Consider the following 20756-nt stretch of genomic DNA (forward strand, 5'->3'; position numbering starts at 1 on the left):
TTTTTTGGGATAGATACCATGATATTCCAATCCCAATCTTGATCATTTCTCTTATGTTACTCTTTCTCCTTAAGTATTGATATTTCCTACTATTGAGCCTCTCCATTTTTCACCAAATTTTGAGTACCTCCATTTTGCCAAATAGTGGTTGGATCAGTTTAATTTCTTCAGCTAAATCTAGCATTACTGACTCTTGGCTCTGTGTCTGTAGACTTGTGTTTTCAACTGTCCATTTCTCTCTGTCTGAATACTCCAAACTTAATTCATCTTCCAGCAAGCCTGTAACTCTGGCCACGCTCACAGTCCCAAATCAGAAGTTTGATTTCATTCTTGATGTTTTCCTCTGATCTTTCACATCTAAGTCATCACCAAGTCTTGAATTTAATCTGTTTACACATCCTCTGTACAAAAGCATCAAATGGGACTCAAATTCTACATTACTAGCCTGATCTAGAAGGTCTTCATCCTAGGCCAAACTTTTTGAAGTTGGTTGTCCAAGGACTTACAACATAAACTCAAAATCTCTTTTGCAACATAGACTCCTTTGAAAATATGAATGCCATTGACCCTCCCCCTAGAAAACTGCACACAAAATTTACCAAAAGATTTCACTGATTCTTGGGTTCCCTTGAAGCCTACTCATGGTCTGTACATTTAGAATCACTGATGTAACTCATCAAGGAAATTAGCCTTCCTCATAGTTTTGGGACTGTCACATATCTATACCTTTAGTTCTTAGAATGTCCTCATTTCTGTCATTAAAATCTACTCGTTAATTACTAGCACTTCATCTTCACTGTCTCCATGAGACCTTTCCTAATCACCTCTAGCTACAATGGCTTCAAGTAGTTCTTTCTCTGTTGGATTGTAAGCTCCAAGAGGGGAGAAAATATAATTTTACACTTTGAGCCAGATCTGAGGACCATATAGCCCAGGAGAGTCCTTTCACAAAGGAATGGAGCACTCCAAAGAAGTGGGGGTCTACAGAGTGGTTGTATACCATCACAGAGCACGTATCATGTGTGACTGAAATGTCCCTTTTACACTAGTCACAAGATTGCCTTGCTGGCATAGCATTTCTGTGAATGCAGCAGGTTGGTGGTCTCAAGGTCGGTGGTCACAACAGGTTGGGGATCAATCCCTAGCCTAGGGAGAGATGCTTATCCTTAAGGAAATGCCTATGTGGGATCCTTATCTTTAAGGCATTGTTCTTGTCTTTGGGATAGTAAATATGTAAAGCAGATATACAATGCATGCTCAACAGCCACTGTCAGGCCATTTTGGAAACACAAGTTCAGGCTAAATTAGTTTTACACCAAATGGCTTCCTTATATACTCCAATATATCCTATTGCTTATCATTTATTTATCAATCACCCTCACACTGGCTTATGCTCTGCTGTGCTATGCCCAGCTGTCTGCCAGAGATGGGGGAATTGTAAAAATCATATACTGCTTAATTTTCTATTGTATGTTAGTTCACAAGAACAATTTAAAAGATTTGATTTTAACACCTTTAAACTTTGGCTTCATGGTCTCTGAACAGTTACTGCTGCTATTTTGGGTCTCCTATCCCTACCTAGCAAAACTTCCACCTGTTTCTGTACAGTCCATGAAGAATTCCAAACATTGATTTAGACTGGTAGAACTGACCATTATCAATGGTCATTATCAATTTCACTGTTAGTTTGTTGTTAAGTACATATATCCTCAGTAGTATAATTCATCAGTGCTAAATACTTGTTTAAAAATGTTTTAACTGTGTTGAAAAAGTAACCTACACAAACATACCTGGTTTGCCACCTTTGGGTATTTATACTCTCTATGGGCTCTTGTAGCTAAACATAAAAAGGGGAAGAAAAATTGTGTCCAAATAATGTGGTACTTAAACTTTGTATCATAAAAGTATGTTCAGAATTACTATTGCTTTAATGCCTTCTGAAGTTTGAACACTGCAGCCAAATAAAAGACAAAGATTGAAAAAAAAGATTTACATTTGCTATAGACAAGTAACATTTGGGCAAGAGAGCCTTTCTAGAAGCTTGTATTTTTAGAACAACCTTTTTTTCTTTAGTCTTAGGAATCCAGGAAAATTCTAGATAAGAGCTGCGGGAAGCAACAATAGAGCTTTTACATCTCAAAGGCACAGGGAAGGAATGCAAATGCCTCCAAGAAGGATTTTGATTTCTTAAGACCAGAATACTTACAAGCCTTTTGAGATAAATTGGCAAGGTTATTTACTTATCAAAGGACTGACATACCCATCCACCTACATTTTCTCCAATTTGTTTCTTTATCTCTGGGTACATAGTTTTATTTTAGTTTAGTCGGGGGAAGGCCTAAAAACTTCCTATCAAGATTGGGCTTTTGTTTCCTGTCATGTAACCTTTTCTTTTAGATACCTCTGTAGGGGAGGAAAACATTTCCTTTACACATTCTAGGTCCTTCTGGCCAGATTACAAATTAAATTCACATGAGACAGAATAACAGGAGAAAATCTAACAAAGCTTTATAACATGTATACATGGGAGAGACCCAGAAAAACTGAGCAACTCACCAAAATGGCAGAAGCTCTCACCTTAAATACCATCCTCACTTAAAGCCAAAGGAGGATGTTGGGGATGGGGAGAGTCAGTTATGGGAGATTACCAGAAAGGTATGATAAACAAGATCAAGGTTAATATGCAGGTTTAAGTCCTTGCCTTCTGCATTGATAGGAGTTTCCAGAGATAAGGTCATCCCCCCTTCTTCCTGGTATAGAGAGGGAGACACCTTTACAGATGGAGATTTCCTTTACAAATGTAAAGATATCTTACAAAGGGTAACTTCTACTTTTAAGAGTTTCTCTCATGTCTGCAGTTTTTAAAAGTAACCCATTCAAAATAATCCTCATGCCAAAGAGGCATTATCTTCGGGTGGCCAATTCCAATCCCCCACAGCTCTTATATGTTTAATTTTTGGTTAGCTTTTTTGCAACACAACTTTCAATGAAGGTATTTTGGAATTTTGAGGACTTTGCTTTTAAGTGAACTTTTTAAATGATTTGATCTAATTAGAATGCTCCTTCTAATGGCCATTGTGATTCCCTTGAGAGCTGGCAGCAGTTTGGTAGGACCCTAGCTGCAAATGGAGTTCAACCCCGATTTCTGCCCAGCCATATCTGGCCACAAATTGGGTGCAACCCACATTTCTGTCTGACCATATTTTGGGTCCCCAACCTGACAGTTACTAAGCTAAGTTCTCAGGATGTGAAACAAGCTTATAAGATTTTTCTGTTTTGTAAATGTCTACAGCTTCTGGGACCACAGTTATTAAGCAGGTGTGCTGGAAGTTGGCACACTTGACTTTTTAGAAATTAAAGATCGCATTCGATTAGTGTCATCTGCAGTTCTCAAGTCTAGTGCCCAAAAAGACAATTTTGGGGAGTTCAAAAGAGTCCCAAAGTGACCACTGTAATTGTAAATTGTCTTCAGTATTGTCAATCCCCTGGGACAAAAATTTACAAGAGGAAGGACTATAGTTCTTAAACATAAAATCAACTGGAGTTCTCAAAGGAGGGACTTATGAGAGAATTTTAGAAACTGAAAGTCCAATGTTAAAGAAGAACGTGAAACACAAGAATGATAATTAGGATACCCTTACTGAGAAAAGCCCCTCCAATTTGGTCAGAGTGCTCACCAACCAGGGAAGCCCCTCCTGTGGCAATTGCCATGAGCAGGTTTTTCATCTTTCAGGGAAACTCCTGCCTGATCCCAAAGAAAGGCAATGGATCTCAACCAAAAAGAGGAAAGTTGGAGCAAAAGAAGACTCACAGTTGGAGGACACAGCAGTCTGTGGAAGCAGTGAGCAAAGGGGCTCATGTAGGTGTCATACCTGGTTCCAGAGGATGGCAGTCCAAGAAGGTTAGATCACTTCAGATCCCACTTCTGACACCATGTATGTCAACCTACAAAAATCAGAAACCAGTTAAAGAGACAAAGCATTTATTTGAGATCAAAAAATTGCAATTTGGTGAGCACACATTCAGGCAGAAATCCAAATAGTGTCCCAAATACAGGAGAGGGGCTTAGAGTTTTTATAGGAAAAAGGAGGAGGGTAAGGTAAGATGTTTTTAAGAAGAGTTCATTGGTGCTGACAAGCTAAGTTACTCTTGGCTATACATCATTGGTCATTGACTCCACCTTCAGAAAGTCCACAATCATCAGTCTTGTGATAGGGTTGTTCATTCTCTTGCTGAATTATCCAACAATTGCTTGTAAGACAATTGTTATTTTGGCCCAGTCCAAAGGTTTGGGCCAGTTCATGGTTCAAGGAACAAGATGATCAAGGCAGTTCCTCTGGAAAGGCTGCTCCAGTTCTGTTTTTAAATGGCTCCACATATGTCAAATTTTCACAGTAACTAGGAAAGCTTTCTTGGAGTACCAAATTTTTCAAATGTTTTTGACACTGGATAAAACCTGTAGATAAATATTTTATGTCATTTCCTTTAGATTCTGTGTGGACTATTAAATATCATAGTTACAACATGTTGTGGGCTTTTTTCCTGAGGAAGATTCGCCCTGAGCTAACATCCATGCCAATCTTCCTCTATTTTTTTAGTAAGTGGGCCACCAGCACAGCATAGCTGCTAACAGAACAGTGTAAGTCTCCTGGGGACTGAACCTGGGCTGCTGAAGCAGAGTGCCCTGAACTTAACCACTAGGCAACCAAGGTTGGCCTTAAAACATGTTTTATTAAATCATATCAAAAATATTTATTCCTTGGGGCCGGCCTGGTGGCACAGCAGTTAAGTTCACACGTTCCGCTTCAGCAGTCCAGGGTTCACCAGTTCAGATCCTGGGTGCAGACATGGCACCACTTGGCAAGCCATGCTGTGGCAAGCATCCCATATGTAAAGTAGAGGAAGATGGGCATGGATGTTAGCTCAGGGCCAGTCTTCCTCAGCAAAAAGAGGAGGATTGGCAGCAGATGTTAGCTCAGGGCTAATCTTCCTCAAAAAAAAGGTTAAAAATATTTATTCCTTTACTACAGGCCATCTGTATTACTTTTCTATGTTGCATGAAAAGTTACCATGAACCACAAACTTAGCAGCTGAAAACAGCATACATTTATTACTTCACAGTTCTCATGGGTCAGGAGTCCTGGCAGAGTTTAACTGAATCATCTACTCAGGATCTGATGGGCTGCAATCAAGGTGTAGCCTAGGGGTTTGATTGCATCTGAGGCTCAGTGGTCTTCTTCCAAGCTCGCTGGTTGTTGGCAAAATTCAGCTTGGCAGTTGTGGGTCTGAGGTCTCAGCTTTCTTGCTGACTGTCAGCTGGGGGCCACTCTCTGCTTCTAGAGACCCCTGCAGTTCCTTGTCAGGTGACCTTCTCACAAGCACCCTCACAACATGGGAGCTTGCTTCTTCAAAGCCAGCAGGAGAATCTCTCCAGTCAGCTAAAACAGGTTTATGGAACATAACCTAATCAAGGGAGTGGCTATCCCATCATATTCACAGGCCCCACTCACACTCAAGGGAAGGGGATGATAGAGGGCATGCACATCTTAGGGGACATCTTAGAATTCTGCCTACCACACCATCTTCATCCTATTTCAATTTTTGAAATGTTTAATATTTTCTGCCTTCTATTACCAAAAAACAAAACTATATTTTAGTGGCTGGAGCAACTGATTAATTTGAAGCATTATGTAACTTTATTTTCTAGCTAAATATGTGGGGAAAATGTGATAACAGTGTCCAAAAAAATTAATGGAATAATTTCAGGGTTCATCTTTAATTAATGGAATGATTTCATAATTCTTAATTAACTATTTCTAAAAATACAAATACAAGAGATCATAAGCAAACATACATTTGCTTAGGAATGCCACATCTTTTATTACACTTCTAACTTTATAAATGACATAATTTTAGCTGTACGCTACATTGCATTATTGTAAATTAAGTAATGAAAACCTTAGATTTAGGATCATGTTTTAGCACTTATAATACAAAATAGATTAATTTATATTAGGCCAAAGTTGATTTAATCTTATTTTGCTGCTTTCAGGAACCTGTTTTATGTGATATACCCTTATGCTTTTTTTTCTTTTTTTTTTTTTTTTTGCAGGGGATGACTTGCCCTAAGCTAACATCACTGCCAATATTTCTCCTTTTTTCTGCCTTTTTCTCCCCTGAAGCCCCAGTACATAGTTGTTTATAGTTGTAAGTTCTTTTGGTTCTTCTATGTGAGCTGACACCACAGCATGGCTACTGCCAGGCAAGTGGTATGGTTTGGCACCAAGGAACCAAACTTGGGCTGCAGAAGAGGAGTGCACCAAACTTTAACTGCTAGGCCATCAGGGCTGGGTCTAAAATTTTTATAATAGTTATTGCAGTACACAATATTGTTTGTTGAGAAATGAAGACTTTTTTGACAGAAAGTAAATCTAATTTTGATGATTAAATTGATAATGAGGAATAGATTTACCAGATAGATTAAATGGTAAACATTTTCTATATCTACACTGCCTAATACAATAGCCACTAACCACATGTGGCTATTGAGTATTTCAGTTTGGCTAATGTAACTGAGGAATTGAATTCTTATATTTAAATTTAAAAACCAAAGCAGCATAAATTTTATTATATTGATTATATTTTTAAAGGGTGATATTTTTACATATTGATCTAAATGAAAGACATTATTAAATTAATTTCATCTGCTTCTTTTAACTTCTTTCAGTGTTGCTACTAGAAAACTTAGAATTGCATATGTGACTCACATACTGTTTCTATTAGACATCATTCTTCTGTACATTGAGCTAAATCTGGAACTTCAAGGTTTTGACAAAAATCTACACAATGTACTTGATAAGATAAAAGAATGTTATCAAAAGTGACATCAGCATCAACGCAGAGTGAGCTGTCCCCTTAGTCTCCCCCCCCCCCCTTAAGTTACAACCAAATGGACATTCATTAACCAACAGAAGATTCCCTAAAAAGCACAATAGGACATCTGAGAGATCCACACAGCTACACATCTCAAGGTAGAGGTACTAGATCCCCAGGAAGCAGTGGAAGGAGGTGAGTGTACACCCTCCCCCTCCCCAGCAGCAGCAATCTAGGTCGTGGGTCCTCACACAGCAGTTGGCACATGACTGTAAGAGGAGGTGGGAGAGCAGGCAGGCCTGTGTGCATCCTTTCACTTTTGGAGTAGCAGCTTGGCCCACAGGAATGCTCCACACTGATTGGCACAACTCAGCCACTGCATGGGTGCCCCCACCAAGCACAGCAACCCAGGTGAAAATGCCTATGAGCACAGAGTGGGCCCACACACATGAAAGACAGCACCCTTCCACCCCGCACCTGGCATGCCAGCTCGGACAGTCCCCAGGAAGGCAGTGGATCCACATCAGAGGGCCTGTATGTGCATGAGTGACCTGCCAAGCAGCTGCAGCCAATGGGTAAATGCAGATAAGTCCTATCAGCACAACTTCCAGCAGACACAGCAGGATCTGACAACACAGCTCTCACACCCACTGCCCCCCATGGTGTAAGGTGGAATCTGTGCCCTGATACTACCAATATGCATGGGCAAGGGATCACTTCATCAACACCATGAAGAACTACATTAACACTCCAAAGAAGAAGAAAATGACAAGTCTCCAGAAACCAATCCTGAACGCACAAAAATTTACAATCTAAATGACAGAGAATTCAAAATAGTTGTCATAAAGAAATTCAACTAGTTACTAGAAAACTCAGAATGACAGTTCAATGAATTCCGGAATAAAATTAAGGGGCAGAGAGAATTCTTCACAAAAGAAATTGAAACTCCAAAAAGCAAACCAAATGAAAGTCTGTAGATGAAGAACACAATGAATGAGATAAAAAAATCTAAAAACATTTTTAAAAAGAGTTGATGTTATGGAGCACAGAATTAGTAATTTAGTGGACAGAAATATGGATGGTTCGGGTCGGGGAGAAGACAGAACCAAAACCAAAAAAAACCCCGAAATTCTTTGAGAAATATCTGACTCAATTCGGAAACACAACATAAGGATTATAGGTATTCCAGAGGGAGAAAGGAGCAGAGAGCTTGTTCAAAGAAGTAACAGCTGAGACCTTACCAAATCTGGGGAAAGAGCTCAACTTACAAGTACATGAAGCCAATAGAACTCCTAAGCACATCAATGCAAAAAGACCTTCTTCAAGTTATATAATAGTAAAACTGGCAAAAGGCAATAACAAATAAAAAATATTAAGGGCAGCAAGAGAGAAGAAAAAATATACAAAGGAGCCCATCCAGTGAAACTATCATTCAGATACAATGGAGAAACAAAAACTTTCCCAGGAAAACAAAAGCTGAGGGAGTTCATCGCCACTAGATCTCCCCTACAGGAAACCATCAAGGATGCCCTCAGACCTGAAAGAAAAAGGCAAAGGTTTACAAAGCCTTGAGCAAGGAGATAAATAGACATACAAAATTAGAAAATTGTAGAAAATTAGAAAACTGTTCTCTATCAGAACAGGTTAGCAAACACTTCATAATAACATTAAAGATAAACAGAAGGAAAGCATAAAAAATAACTATAAATACTTCATTTTAATCACAAACTCACAATACAAAACAGAATAATTTGTGACAACTCAGATGGGGAAGAGTAAAGGACTGGAACCTGAGTAGGCTAATGGAGATAAGAGGCTATCAGAAAATGTACTATCTCATTTATGAGATCTTTTATGCAAACCTCATGGTAACCACTAGACAAAAAATCAGAACAGAGACACAAATCATAAATAAAGAGAAAACTGAGAAAACCATCACAGAAAACCATAAAACTGAAATGGCAGGCAGAAATACAAAGGGAGATGAACAAGGGAAATATAGAACAACCAGAAAACAAGAGATAAAATGGCAGCATTAAGACCTCATATATCAATAATCACTTTCAATGCAAATAGATTGAATTCTCCAATCAAAAGACACAGAGTAGCTGGATGGATTTTTTTTTAAAAAGCCAACAATATGCTGTCTCCAGGAAACACATCTCAGCTCAAAAGAAAAACACAGGCTCAAGTGAAGGGATGGAAGATGATGCTCCAAGAAAATGGCAAGCAAAGGAAAGCAGGGGTTGCCATACTCATATCAGACAAAGCCGACTTCAAGATAAAAAAGGCAATGAGAGACAAAGAGGGACACTATATACTGATAAAAGAGACATTCCACCAAGAGGACATAACAATTATGAATATATATGCACCTGACACAGGAGCAACAAAGTATGTAAAACAACTATTAACAGACCTAAATGGAGAAACTGACAACACAATAATAGTAGGGGAACTGAACACCCCACTTACATCAACAGATCGATCATCCAGACAGAAAGTCATCAAGGAAATAGTGTAATTAATTGAAAAACTAGACCAGATAAACTTAATAGATATATATATATAGAACATTCCATCCAAAAATAGCAGAATACACTTTCTTCTCAAGTGCACAAGGAACATGCTCAAAGATAGACCATATGTTAGGAAACAGGGCAAGCCTCAATAAATTTAAGAAGATTGAAATCATATCAAGCAACTTTTCTGACCACAATGGTGTGAAACTAGAAATCTACTACAAGAAAAAAGCCAGGAAATTCACAAATATGTGGAGATCAAGCAACATGCTACTGAAGAACTATTGGATCATTGAAGAAATAAAAGAAGAAATGAAAAAATACCTGGAGACAAATGAAAATGAAAATATATCATACCAACACTTATGGGATGCAGCAAAAGCAGTTCTATGAGGGAAATTCATGGCAATATAGCCCCCCCCCCCCCCCCAGGAAACAGGAAAAATTTCAAATAAGCAATCTTAAACTACATCTAACAGAACTGGAAAAAGAACAAACAAAGCCCAAAGTCAACAGAAGGAGAGAAATTATAAAAATTAAAGCAGAAATAAATGAAATGGGGACCCCCAAAAATGGTATAACAGATCAATGAAACTAAGAGCTGGTTCTTTGAGAAGATACACAAAATTGACAAACCCTTAGCCAAGATCACTAAGAAAAAAAGAGAAAAGGCTCAAATAAATTAGAAATGGAAGAGGAGAAATTACAATGAATACCACAGAAGTACAAAGGACTATAAGAGAATACTATGAGAAACAATATGCCAAGAAATTGGGTTACCTAAAAGAAATGGATAAATCCTTAGACTCATACAACTCTCAAAGCTGAAACAAAAAGAAATAGAGAATCTAAATAGACCAATCACTAGTAAAGAGATTGAAACAGTAATCACAGGGCTGGCCCCATGGCCGAGTGGTTAAGTTCACATGCTCTACTTGGGCGGCCCAGGGTTTAGCTGGTTTGGATCCTGGGCATGGACATGGCACTGCTCATTAGGCCATGTTGAGGTGGCGTCCCACATGCCACAACTAGAAGGACCCACAACTAAAAAAATATGCAACTATATACTGGGAGTATTTGAGGAGAAAAAGCAGGAAGAAAAAAAAGATTGGCAACAGTTGTTAGCTTGGGTGCCAATCTTTAAAGAAACAGTAATCACAAACCTCTCAAAAAACAAAAGTCCAGGACCAGGTGGCTTCTCTGGAGAATTCTACCAAACATTCAAAGAACAGTTAATACCTATCCTTCTCAAACTGTTCCAAAAATTGAAGATGATGGAATGCTTCCTAACTCATTCTATGAGGTCCACATCACCCTCATACCAAAACCAGACAAAGGCAACACAAAGAAGGAAAATTACAGGTCAATATCACTGACGAACATAGGTGCAAAAATCCTCAACAAAATATTGGCAAACCAAATACAGCAATACATTAAAGGGATCATACACCATGATCAAGTGGGATTCACACCAGGCATGCAAGGATGATTCAACATCTGCAAATCAACCAATGTGATACACCACATTGACAAAATGAGAAATAAAACCCACAATATCATCTCAATAGATGCAGGGAAAGCATTTGATAAGATACAACATCCATTTATGATAAGAACTGTCAATAAAATGGGTATAGAAGGAAAGTCCCTCAACATAATAAAGGTCATATATGACAAACCCACAGTCAACATCGTACTCAACAAGGAAAAACTGAAAGCCATCCCTCTGAGAACAGGAACAAGACAAGGGTGCCCACTCTTGCCACTACTATTTAACACAGTACTGGAGGTTTTGGCCAGGGGAATTAGGTAAGAAAAAGAAATAAATGGCATTCAAATTGGAAAGAAAGAAGTGAAACTTTTGTTGTTTGCAGACAACATAATCCTACATATATAGAAAAACCTAAAGAATCCACCAGAAAACTATTAGAATTAATCAAGAACTACAGCAAACTTTCAGAGTACAAAATCAACTTACAAAAATGAGTTGCGTTTCTATACACTAAATACTAACTAGCAGAAAGGGCAGTCAAGAACACAATCCCATTTACAATCACAACAAAAAGAATAAAATATCTAGGAATAAATTTAACCAAGGAGGTGAAAGACCTATACACTGAACATTATTGAAATAAATAAAAGATGACGTAAATAAATGGAAAGATTTTCCATGCACATGGGCTGAAAGAAAGAACAGTTAAAATGTCCATACTACAGATTCAATGCAATCCAAATCAGAATCCCAATGACATTCTTCACAGAGCTAGAACAAAGAATCCTAAAATTTATGTGGAACAACAAAAGACAACAAACAGCTAAAGTAATGCTGAGAAAAAAAACAAAGCTGGAGGCATCACAATCCTTGACTTCAAAATATACTACAAAGCTATTATAATCAAAACAGAATGGCACTGGCACAAAAACAGACACAAAATTCAGTGGAACAGAATTGAGAGCCCAGAAATAAAACCACACATCTATCGACAGTTAATCTTTGACAAAAGAGCCAAGAACATACAATGGACAAAGGAAAGTCTCTCTAATAAAGGGTGGTAGGAAAACTGGACATCCACACGCAAAACAATGAAAGTAAACCATTATCTTACACCATACACAAAAACTAACTCAAACTGGATTAAAGATTTGAATGTGAGACCTGAAACCATAAAGCTCCTAGAAGAACAGATAGGCAGTAGACTCTTTGACATTGGTCTTAGCAGCATCTTTTTGAATTCTATGTCTACTCAGGCATGGGAAACACAAGAGAAAATAAACAAATGGGACTTCATCAGACTAAGAGCTTCTGAAAGGCAAAAGAAACCAGGAACAAAATGAAAATATAATCCACCAATTGGGAGAAAATATTTGCAAATCACATATCTGACAAGAGTTTAATTTCCAAAATATATAAAGAACTCATACAACTCTACAACAGAAAAACAAACAACCCAATCAAACAATGGCAGAGGACATGAACATTTTTCCAAATGTCCAACAGACATTTTCCAACATGAAAAGATGTTCAACATCACTAATCGTTAGGGAAATGCAAATCAAAACTACAATGAGATATAACCTTACGCCTGTTAGAATGGCCATAATTACCAAGAGAAAAAATTACAAATATTGGAGAGGATGTGGAGAAAAGGGAACCCTCATATACAGTTGCAAACTGGTGCAGGCACTACGGAAAACAATAAGGAGGTTTCTCAAAAAGTTAAAAATAGAAATACCATAAGACCCAGCCCTCCCACTACTGGGTATTTATACAAAGAACTTGAAATCAACAATTCAAAGAGACTTATGCACCCCCATGTTCATTGCAGCATTATTGACAATAGCCAAGACATGGAAGCAACCCAAGTGCCCATGAACTGATGAATAGATAAAGATATGGCATATATATATGTGTGTGTGTGTGTGTATATACATATATATACACATATGTGCATATATATATATAAAATGGAATACTACTCAGCCATAAAAAAGCATCTCATTTGCAACAACATTGCTGGAACTTGAGGGTATTATGTTAAGCAAAATAAGCCAGACAAAGAAAGACAAGTACTGCATGATTTCACTTCTATGTGGAACATAAACAAACACGTGGATAAAGAGAAAAGATGAGTGATTACCAGAGTGGAAGGGGGTCGTCAGGTGGGAAAAAGGGGTAAAGGGGCACATATATAGGGTGTCAGATGAAAATTAGACTATTGGTTGTGAGCACAATGCAGTGTATACAGAAACTGATAAATATTAATGTACACATAAAATTATGCAGTTATAAACCATTATGACCTGAATATAATAATAGAAAAAAAGAATGCTATCAAAAATGTTATGCTGCATTGAATTTAACAATTAATATTCTAACCTTTTTTATCAGAATAAAAAAGCTACCTCGAATACAAGAAAATTGGGTAAAACTAATAGTTGGTCTAACAATGAAGTAGCAGAAAGAGAAATTAAGAACACAATCCTACTTACAATTGCAATAAAAAGAATAAAATACTGAGGAATAAATTTAACCAAAGAGGTGAAAGACCTGTACACTTAATACTATAAAACATTCTTGAAAGAAATGGAAGACACACAGAAATGGAAAGATATTCCGTGTTCTTGGATTAGAAGAGTTAACATAGTTAAAATGTTGGTACTTCCTAAAGCAATATATAGATTCAATGCAATCCCAATCAGAATCCCAATGACATTCTTCATGGGGATAGAATAAAGAATCCTAGAATTTATATGAACAAAAGATCTCAAATAGCCAAAGGAATCCTGAGAAAAAAGAACAAAGCTGGAGATATCACACTTCCAGATTTCAAAATATACTACAAAGCTGTTGTAATCAAAACAGCATGGTAGTGGCACAAAAACAGACACAGAGATCAATGGAACAGAATCGAGAGCCCAGAAATAAACTCACACATCTATGGGCAGCTAATTTTCAACAAGGGAGCCAACATCATAAAATGGGGAAAGGAAAGCCTCTTCAATAAATGGTGTTGGGAAATTGGACAGCCACATGCAAAAGAATGAAAGTAGGGCCGGCCCAGTGGTGCCACAGTTAAGTGTGCACGTTGGAACAGGGTTTGCTGGTTCAGATCCCGAGTGTGGACATGGCACTGCTTGGCATGCCATGCTGTGGTAGGCATCCCACATATAAGGTAGAGGAAGATGGACATGCATGTTAGCTCAGGGCCAGTCTTCCTCAGCAAAAAAAGGAAGATTGGCAGCAGTTAGCTCAGGGCTAATCTTCCTCAAAAAAAAGAATGAAAGTAGACCATTATATTGCACCATACACAAAAATGAACTCAAAACGGCTTAAAGACTTGAATGTAAGACCCGAAACCATCAAACTTTTAGAAGAAAACAAAGTACGCTCTTCGACATCAGTCCTAGCAGCCTATTTTCAAGTACCATCTCTGACCGGGCAAGGGAAACAATAGAAAAAATAAACAAATGGGACTACATCAAACTAAAAAACTTCTGCACAGCAAAGGAAACCATCAACAAAATGAAAAGACAGCCTAACAATTGGGAGAAGATATTTGCAAACCATATGCCTGATAAGGGGTTCATTTCCAAAATATATAAAGAACTCATACCTCTCAGCAACAAAAAAACTAACAACCCAATTAAAAAATGGGCAAAGGATCTGAACAGACATTCCTCCAAGAAGATATACAGATGGCCAACAGGCTCATGAAAAGATGTTCAACATCACTAATTATCAGGGAAATGCAAATCAACACTACAATGAGATATCACCTCACTCCTGTCAGAATGGCTATAATTAATGAGCCAAGAAATAACAAATCTTAGAGAGGATGTGGAGACAAGGGAACCCTCATACACTGCTGGTGGGAGTGCAAACTGGTACAGCCACTATGGAAAACAGTATAGAGATTCCTCAAAGAATTATGAATAGAACTACCATATGATCCAGCTATTCCACTGCTGGGTATTTATTCAAAGAACATGAAAATACAAATGTGTAAAGATATATGCACCACTATGTTCATTGCAGCTTTATATACAATAGCCAAGACTTGGAAACAACCTAGCTGCCCATCAAACGATGAATGGATAAAGACGATATGGTATATATACACAGTGGAATACCACTCAGCCATAAAAAAGGATGAAATCTGGCCATTTGTGATAACACAGCTGGAACTTGAGGGTATTATGCTAAGCGAAATAAGTCTGAGTGAGAAAGTCAAATATCATATTATTTCACTCATAAGTAGAAGATTAAAACAACAACAAACAAACACACAGAGACTGAGATTGGATTGGTGGTTACCAGAGGGGAGGCGGGAGGCAAGAGGATAAAAAGGGTGATTAGGCATGTACGGTAATGGATTATAATTAGTCTCTGGGTGGTGAACATGTAATCTACACAGAAATCAAAATATAATGATGTACGCTCGAAATTTATATAATGTTATAAACCCAATGTTACCCAAACAAAAAAATTTTTTTTAAAGTCTTACTAACTTTCTCACAAAATGAGAAAGTGAATAACTCTAATGACTGAGTAACAAATCCTTTGAAAGTCAGGTAGTTTCCACATCTTTCCTTCCAAGAACCAAAGGAAAGACTAATCAAATTGTAAGCTATTAGATCATTAAAAATAACTTTCAAAAACGGAAAATCATATGATTTTTGGCAGATAACTGGGAAGAAGTTCAAAGAACTGGGTGACATAACAATAACAAAATTCCTTACATCTACTTATAAATGTGGACAAAGTTTTTCAGAGTTGATTGATGCTGAACCTGTCTCATTCTAGTTATGACTAATATTCATTCACAGATACTTAATCTAATTGAAAAAGATGCAAACTCTCACTCATCTCATTCAGGTATGCACTTCCAATAAAATTTTTTTTTTTAATAATTGTTTATCAGGATTATATTGTTATTTTGATAAATTGTATAATAATAATAATGGTAACAACAGCTCAATCCAGAAGAAACGTTTTTAACACTCAGGGGAAGTTTTTTTTTAACTCTCAGGGGAAGTTGTTTTTTAACTGATTTCAATTTATATAATTTTATATTACTGAAGTAAGATATGTGATCAATAAAAGAGTTTTTAAGACTTCTGGTATTGGTCAAGATGAGGTAAGCCCACCACAGCCTATCTTTCCCAATGATACAACTAAAAACTCTGCACAAAATACAGAAAGCAACTATCTGAAGACTCTAAAAAGTAAATGGTAGCTGGCAGATTGGGGAGGGCAACCAAAGGTGAACAAGGACAGATACAGGGGTGAGTTTCCCATATTTTTCCTCTTTTATCTCCTGGCTTTGACCCAAAGGCAGCTAGTGCATAACTGTGCAGTTGGCACAGGCATCAAAAACTCCAAAGTAAATCTTACATTTTTGGTCAGAACACCAGGAAAAGGGGCTCCTGAAAGAAGGAGAGTGTGAAGGAATTCTCCTTGTTGTTTTTCTTTTCTTTTTGTTTCTCTTCTGGCTCTGCTCCCCAGGGTAGCCCCAGTCACAGGGCTGCACTGTGCTGGGAGCAGCACGGTCGTCTAAAATCCCAATAAGAATCCTGTCTTTCAGGCCAGAGGAACTGAAATAAAGAGACTCTGTGATCTGAAGAATATGGGGGCAATCCCCATTATTTTTTTCTTTTATTTACTACTTGCCCCAAAGTTGGCCCTAATGAGGCAGAACTGTGACAGTTAACTCCAGGAGAAAGCTCATCTTTCTAGGTAGAGAACTAAGAAAAGAGAACCTAGTAGTCTCTCTCCCAGAGGAGAGAGCTGGAGAACGAACTCCTCTAATTCTGATCAATAAGTGATAAACCTCTGGCCAAATTGACCAAGAAAAAAGGGAGAAGACACAGATTACCATTATCAGGAATGAAAGAGGAGACATTATGGCAGACCTACAGACATCAAAAAGTTAAAAACAATACTGCAAAAAAATCTATTCCCATAAATTAAATTACTTAGAAGAAATGGATCAATTCTTTGAAGGATACAAAGTACCAAACTCACACAACAAGAAATAGATAGCCTGCATAATTCTATATTTATTAAAGAAATTGAATTTGTAGTTTAAAATCCTCCAAGAAAGAAAACTCCATCTACCAAATATCTAAGAAGAAATAATACCAGAAAATAGAATAGAAGAGAACACTTTCCATCTCATTTCAGGAAGCCTTCATTACTCTGGTCCCCAAACTGGAGAAACATGTAACTCATCATTTCAACAGAATAAAGAAGAAAAACCATATGGTCATCTCAATAGGTGCAGAAAAAACATCTAACAAAATTCAACATCCATATATGATTTTTAAAAAACTCTCAGCAAATTAGGGGTAAAAGTCACTTCCTTCTCCTGAGAAAGAACGTCTACCAAAAGTTGCAGCTAACATCACACATAATAGGAAAGACAATATTTCTTCCTAATATCTGGAAGAAGGCAAGGATATCTGTGCTCATTACTCCCATTCAACATTGTATTGGAAATTGTAGCCAGTACAATAAGGCAAGAATAAGAAAAAGCATACAGATTTGAAAAGAAAGAATAAAACTGCGTCTATTTTCAGAAAATAGACAATGTCTATGTAGACAATATCAAAGAATCTGCCAAAAAGCTCCTAGAACTAATAAGTGAGTTTAGCAAAGTTGCAGATTACTAGGTGAACATTAAAAATAAATTGTATTTTTATATTTTAATGATAAACTAGTAGAATTTGAAATTTTAAAAAAGTTTATATTTATAATAGTATCTCAAAAGGGAAATATTTAGGTATAAATCTAACAAAATATGTCCAGGATCTGTATATTGAAAGCTACAAAACACTGATCAAAGATCTAAGTAAATGAGGAGATACACTGTGTTGAAATATTGGAACATTCAGTTTTGTTATGATGTTGATTCTCTCCAAATTGATCTATAGATTCAATCTAATCCCAGTCAAAATCCCAGTGGGGTTTCTTAGATCAATATGGACAGCCTGAATCTAAAATTTTATGTGGAAAGGCAAAGGAATTAGAATAGCCCAAACAATTTTGAAAAAGACGAGAAAAGTTGGAGGACTGGTACTAACAGATTTCAAGATTTACTATCATGCTATACAATCAAGATAGTGTGGTACTGGTGAAAGAGGAGACATATATATTCATGGAACAGAACAGAGTCCAGAAAGAGAGCCACACAAATGTGATCAATTGATTTTCGACAAAGGTGCAAAGGCAATTCAACAGAGAAAGGATAGTATTTTCAACAAAGTGTGACAGAAAAAACAGATATCCATAGGCAAAAAAATAAGAAAACAAAAACAAAAAGTGCCTTGACCCATACTTCATATACTTTACACAAAATAAACCCAAAATGAAACATAGACTTACATATAAGGTGTACAACTATAAAACTTACAAAAGAAAAAGGAAAGAAAATATTTGTGACCTTGGGTCAAGCAAAGAGTTCTTAGATATGATATCAACAGCAAAATTCATAAAAGAAAAAAATGATAAATTGGTCTTCATCAATATCAAAAACCTCTCCTCTGCCAAGAACCTGGTTAGGAGAATGAAAAATAAGCTGTAGACTGGGAGTAATATTTGGAAATCATATATCTAACATATCTGGACTTTAATCCAGAATTTATAAGGAAGTTACAGAATACAACAAACCCTACAACAAAGAAAACAAACAACCCTATGACAAAGGAGCCAAGGATATACAATAGGGAAAGGATAGTCTCCTCAATAAAGAATATTGGGAAAACTGGACAGCCACATGCAAAAGAATGAAACTGGACCACTATCTCACATGATACAACTCAAAACAACGCAAAATGGATTAAAGACTTGAACATAAGGCCTGAAACCATAAACCTCCTACAGGAAAACAGGAGCTAAGCTCCTAGACATTAATCCTAGCAATGAGTTTTTGGATTTGACACCAAAAGCAAAGCCAACAAAAACAAAAATAAACAAGTGGGACTACATTCAACTAAAAAGCTTCTGTACAGCAAAGGAAACCATCAACAAAATGAAAAGGCAACTTACTGAATTGGAGAAAATATTTGCAAATCATATATCTGATAAAGAGGTAATATCCAAAATATATTTTTTAAAAACTCATACAACTCTGTAGAAAATAAAACACACAATTCAATTTTAAAAGTGGGCAAAGAAGGAGTGACATCAATATCGTGGTGGAGTGAGCTCTTCCCTTAGCGTCTCCTCACTAATATACAACGAAAAGGACATTCACAAACAAACAGAGGACATTCACACGACACAACAGATGTCTGAGAGATCCATGGAGCCATACATCTGAAGGTGGAGGTGCTGGATCCCCTGGGAGGCAGTGGAAGGAGGTAAGGGGATCTCCTCTCCCTCCCCAAACAGCAGCAATCTAGGGAGCAGGACCACGTGTGGCGGCCAGTGTGCAACTCTGAGGGGAGGAAGGACAGCTCTTCATGGGCAAACCTTTGCTCTCGGAGTTGCCTCCCAGCCTGTGGGAATGCTCTAAACCAAGGAGGCTAAGCAATTGTGGAGGTGTCTTCATCAAGCCAAGCAGCAGGAGGGCAGACAGTGAAGGCAGAGTGGGAGCACCTAGGATTGGGCATGTGAAAGAAAGCACCTCTCTCCCCTCCTGGTGCACCAGCTCTGCCAGTGGGGCACAGCAGAGGACCCCTGCCAGAGCACCTGCATGGCTATGTGTGTAAAGCAGCAGTGGTCAGCAGGCAAACACAGACAGGCCCTGTCAGAATAGCTTGCAAAGGAGAGGCACAGCTGCCAGGGATCACAGCGGGCTCAGAATACACAGCTCCTGCCCAGCCAGTGGTGGCAGGTGGAATCTGCAATGAGATAGTACCACTATGTAATGGTATAAATCCACCCCATCAAATAGCATGAAGAGGTGTATTAACACTCCAGACCAGAAGGAAAATGACAAGTGCCCAGAAATCAATCCTAAAGTAACAGAAATTTACAATCTAAATGACAGAGAATTTGAAATAGCTATCATTAAAAAACTCAACAAGTTATAAGAAAACTCAGAAAGATTGTTCAATGAAATCAGGAGTAAAATTAATGAACAGAGGGAACTCGTCACAAAAGAGATTGAATTACTAAAAAAAAACCCGTTAGAAATGGAAACACGAAGAAACAGAGATTGGATTGGTGGTACCAGAGGGGAAGTGGGTAGGGAGGAAGGTGAAAGGGGTAATGAAGCACATGTGTGTGGTGAAGGATTGTAATTAGTCCTTGGGTAGTGAACATGATGTAATCTACCCAGAAATCAAAATATATAACGCTGTACAACTGAAATTTATATAATGTTATAAACCAATGTTACCGCAGTTAAAAAAAAAAGAAATGTTGTAGATGAAAAACACAATGAATGAGATAAAGAAAAATCTGGGCTCCTTAAATAACAGAGCTGATATTATGGAGGACAAAATTAGTAATTTAGAGGACAGACATATAGAAATGCTTCAGATGGAGGAGGAGAGAGAACTAAGACTAAAAAGAAATGAAGAAATTCACCAAGAAATATCTGACTCAATTAGGAAACGCAACATAAGGATTATAGGTAATCCAGAGGGAGAAGAGTGGGAGAAAGAGGCAGAGAGCTTGTTCAAAGAAATAATAGCTGAGAACTTGCCAAACCTGGGAAGGAGCTTGAATTACAAGGAATTAGAACTCCTAATGACATCAATGTGAAAAGATCTTCTCCAACGCATATATTAGTAAAACTGGCAAAAGTCAATGACAAAGAAAAAATATTAAGGGCAGCAAGGTAGAAGAAAATAACCTACAAAGGAACCCCTCTCAGGCTTTCAGCAGATTTCTCAGCAGAAGGCTTACAGGCT

General features: G+C 37.5%; 1 long non-coding RNA gene across 1 annotated transcript in view; it reads right to left on the bottom strand.

Moving 5' to 3' along the window:
* Positions 1–3840: 3840 nt before the first annotated feature.
* LOC138916139 (uncharacterized) overlaps positions 3841–20756 on the bottom strand; it is a 30414-nt gene continuing 13498 nt past the window's right edge. Inside the window, exon 3 of the long non-coding RNA XR_011422917.1 lies at positions 3841–3945. This is a non-coding gene — a long non-coding RNA (uncharacterized lncRNA). The remainder of the gene's footprint in view (positions 3946–20756) is intronic.

The sequence above is a fragment of the Equus caballus genome, chromosome 1 (genome assembly GCF_041296265.1).
Source record: "Equus caballus isolate H_3958 breed thoroughbred chromosome 1, TB-T2T, whole genome shotgun sequence".
In the NCBI taxonomy this organism is placed as follows: Eukaryota; Metazoa; Chordata; class Mammalia; order Perissodactyla; family Equidae; genus Equus; species Equus caballus.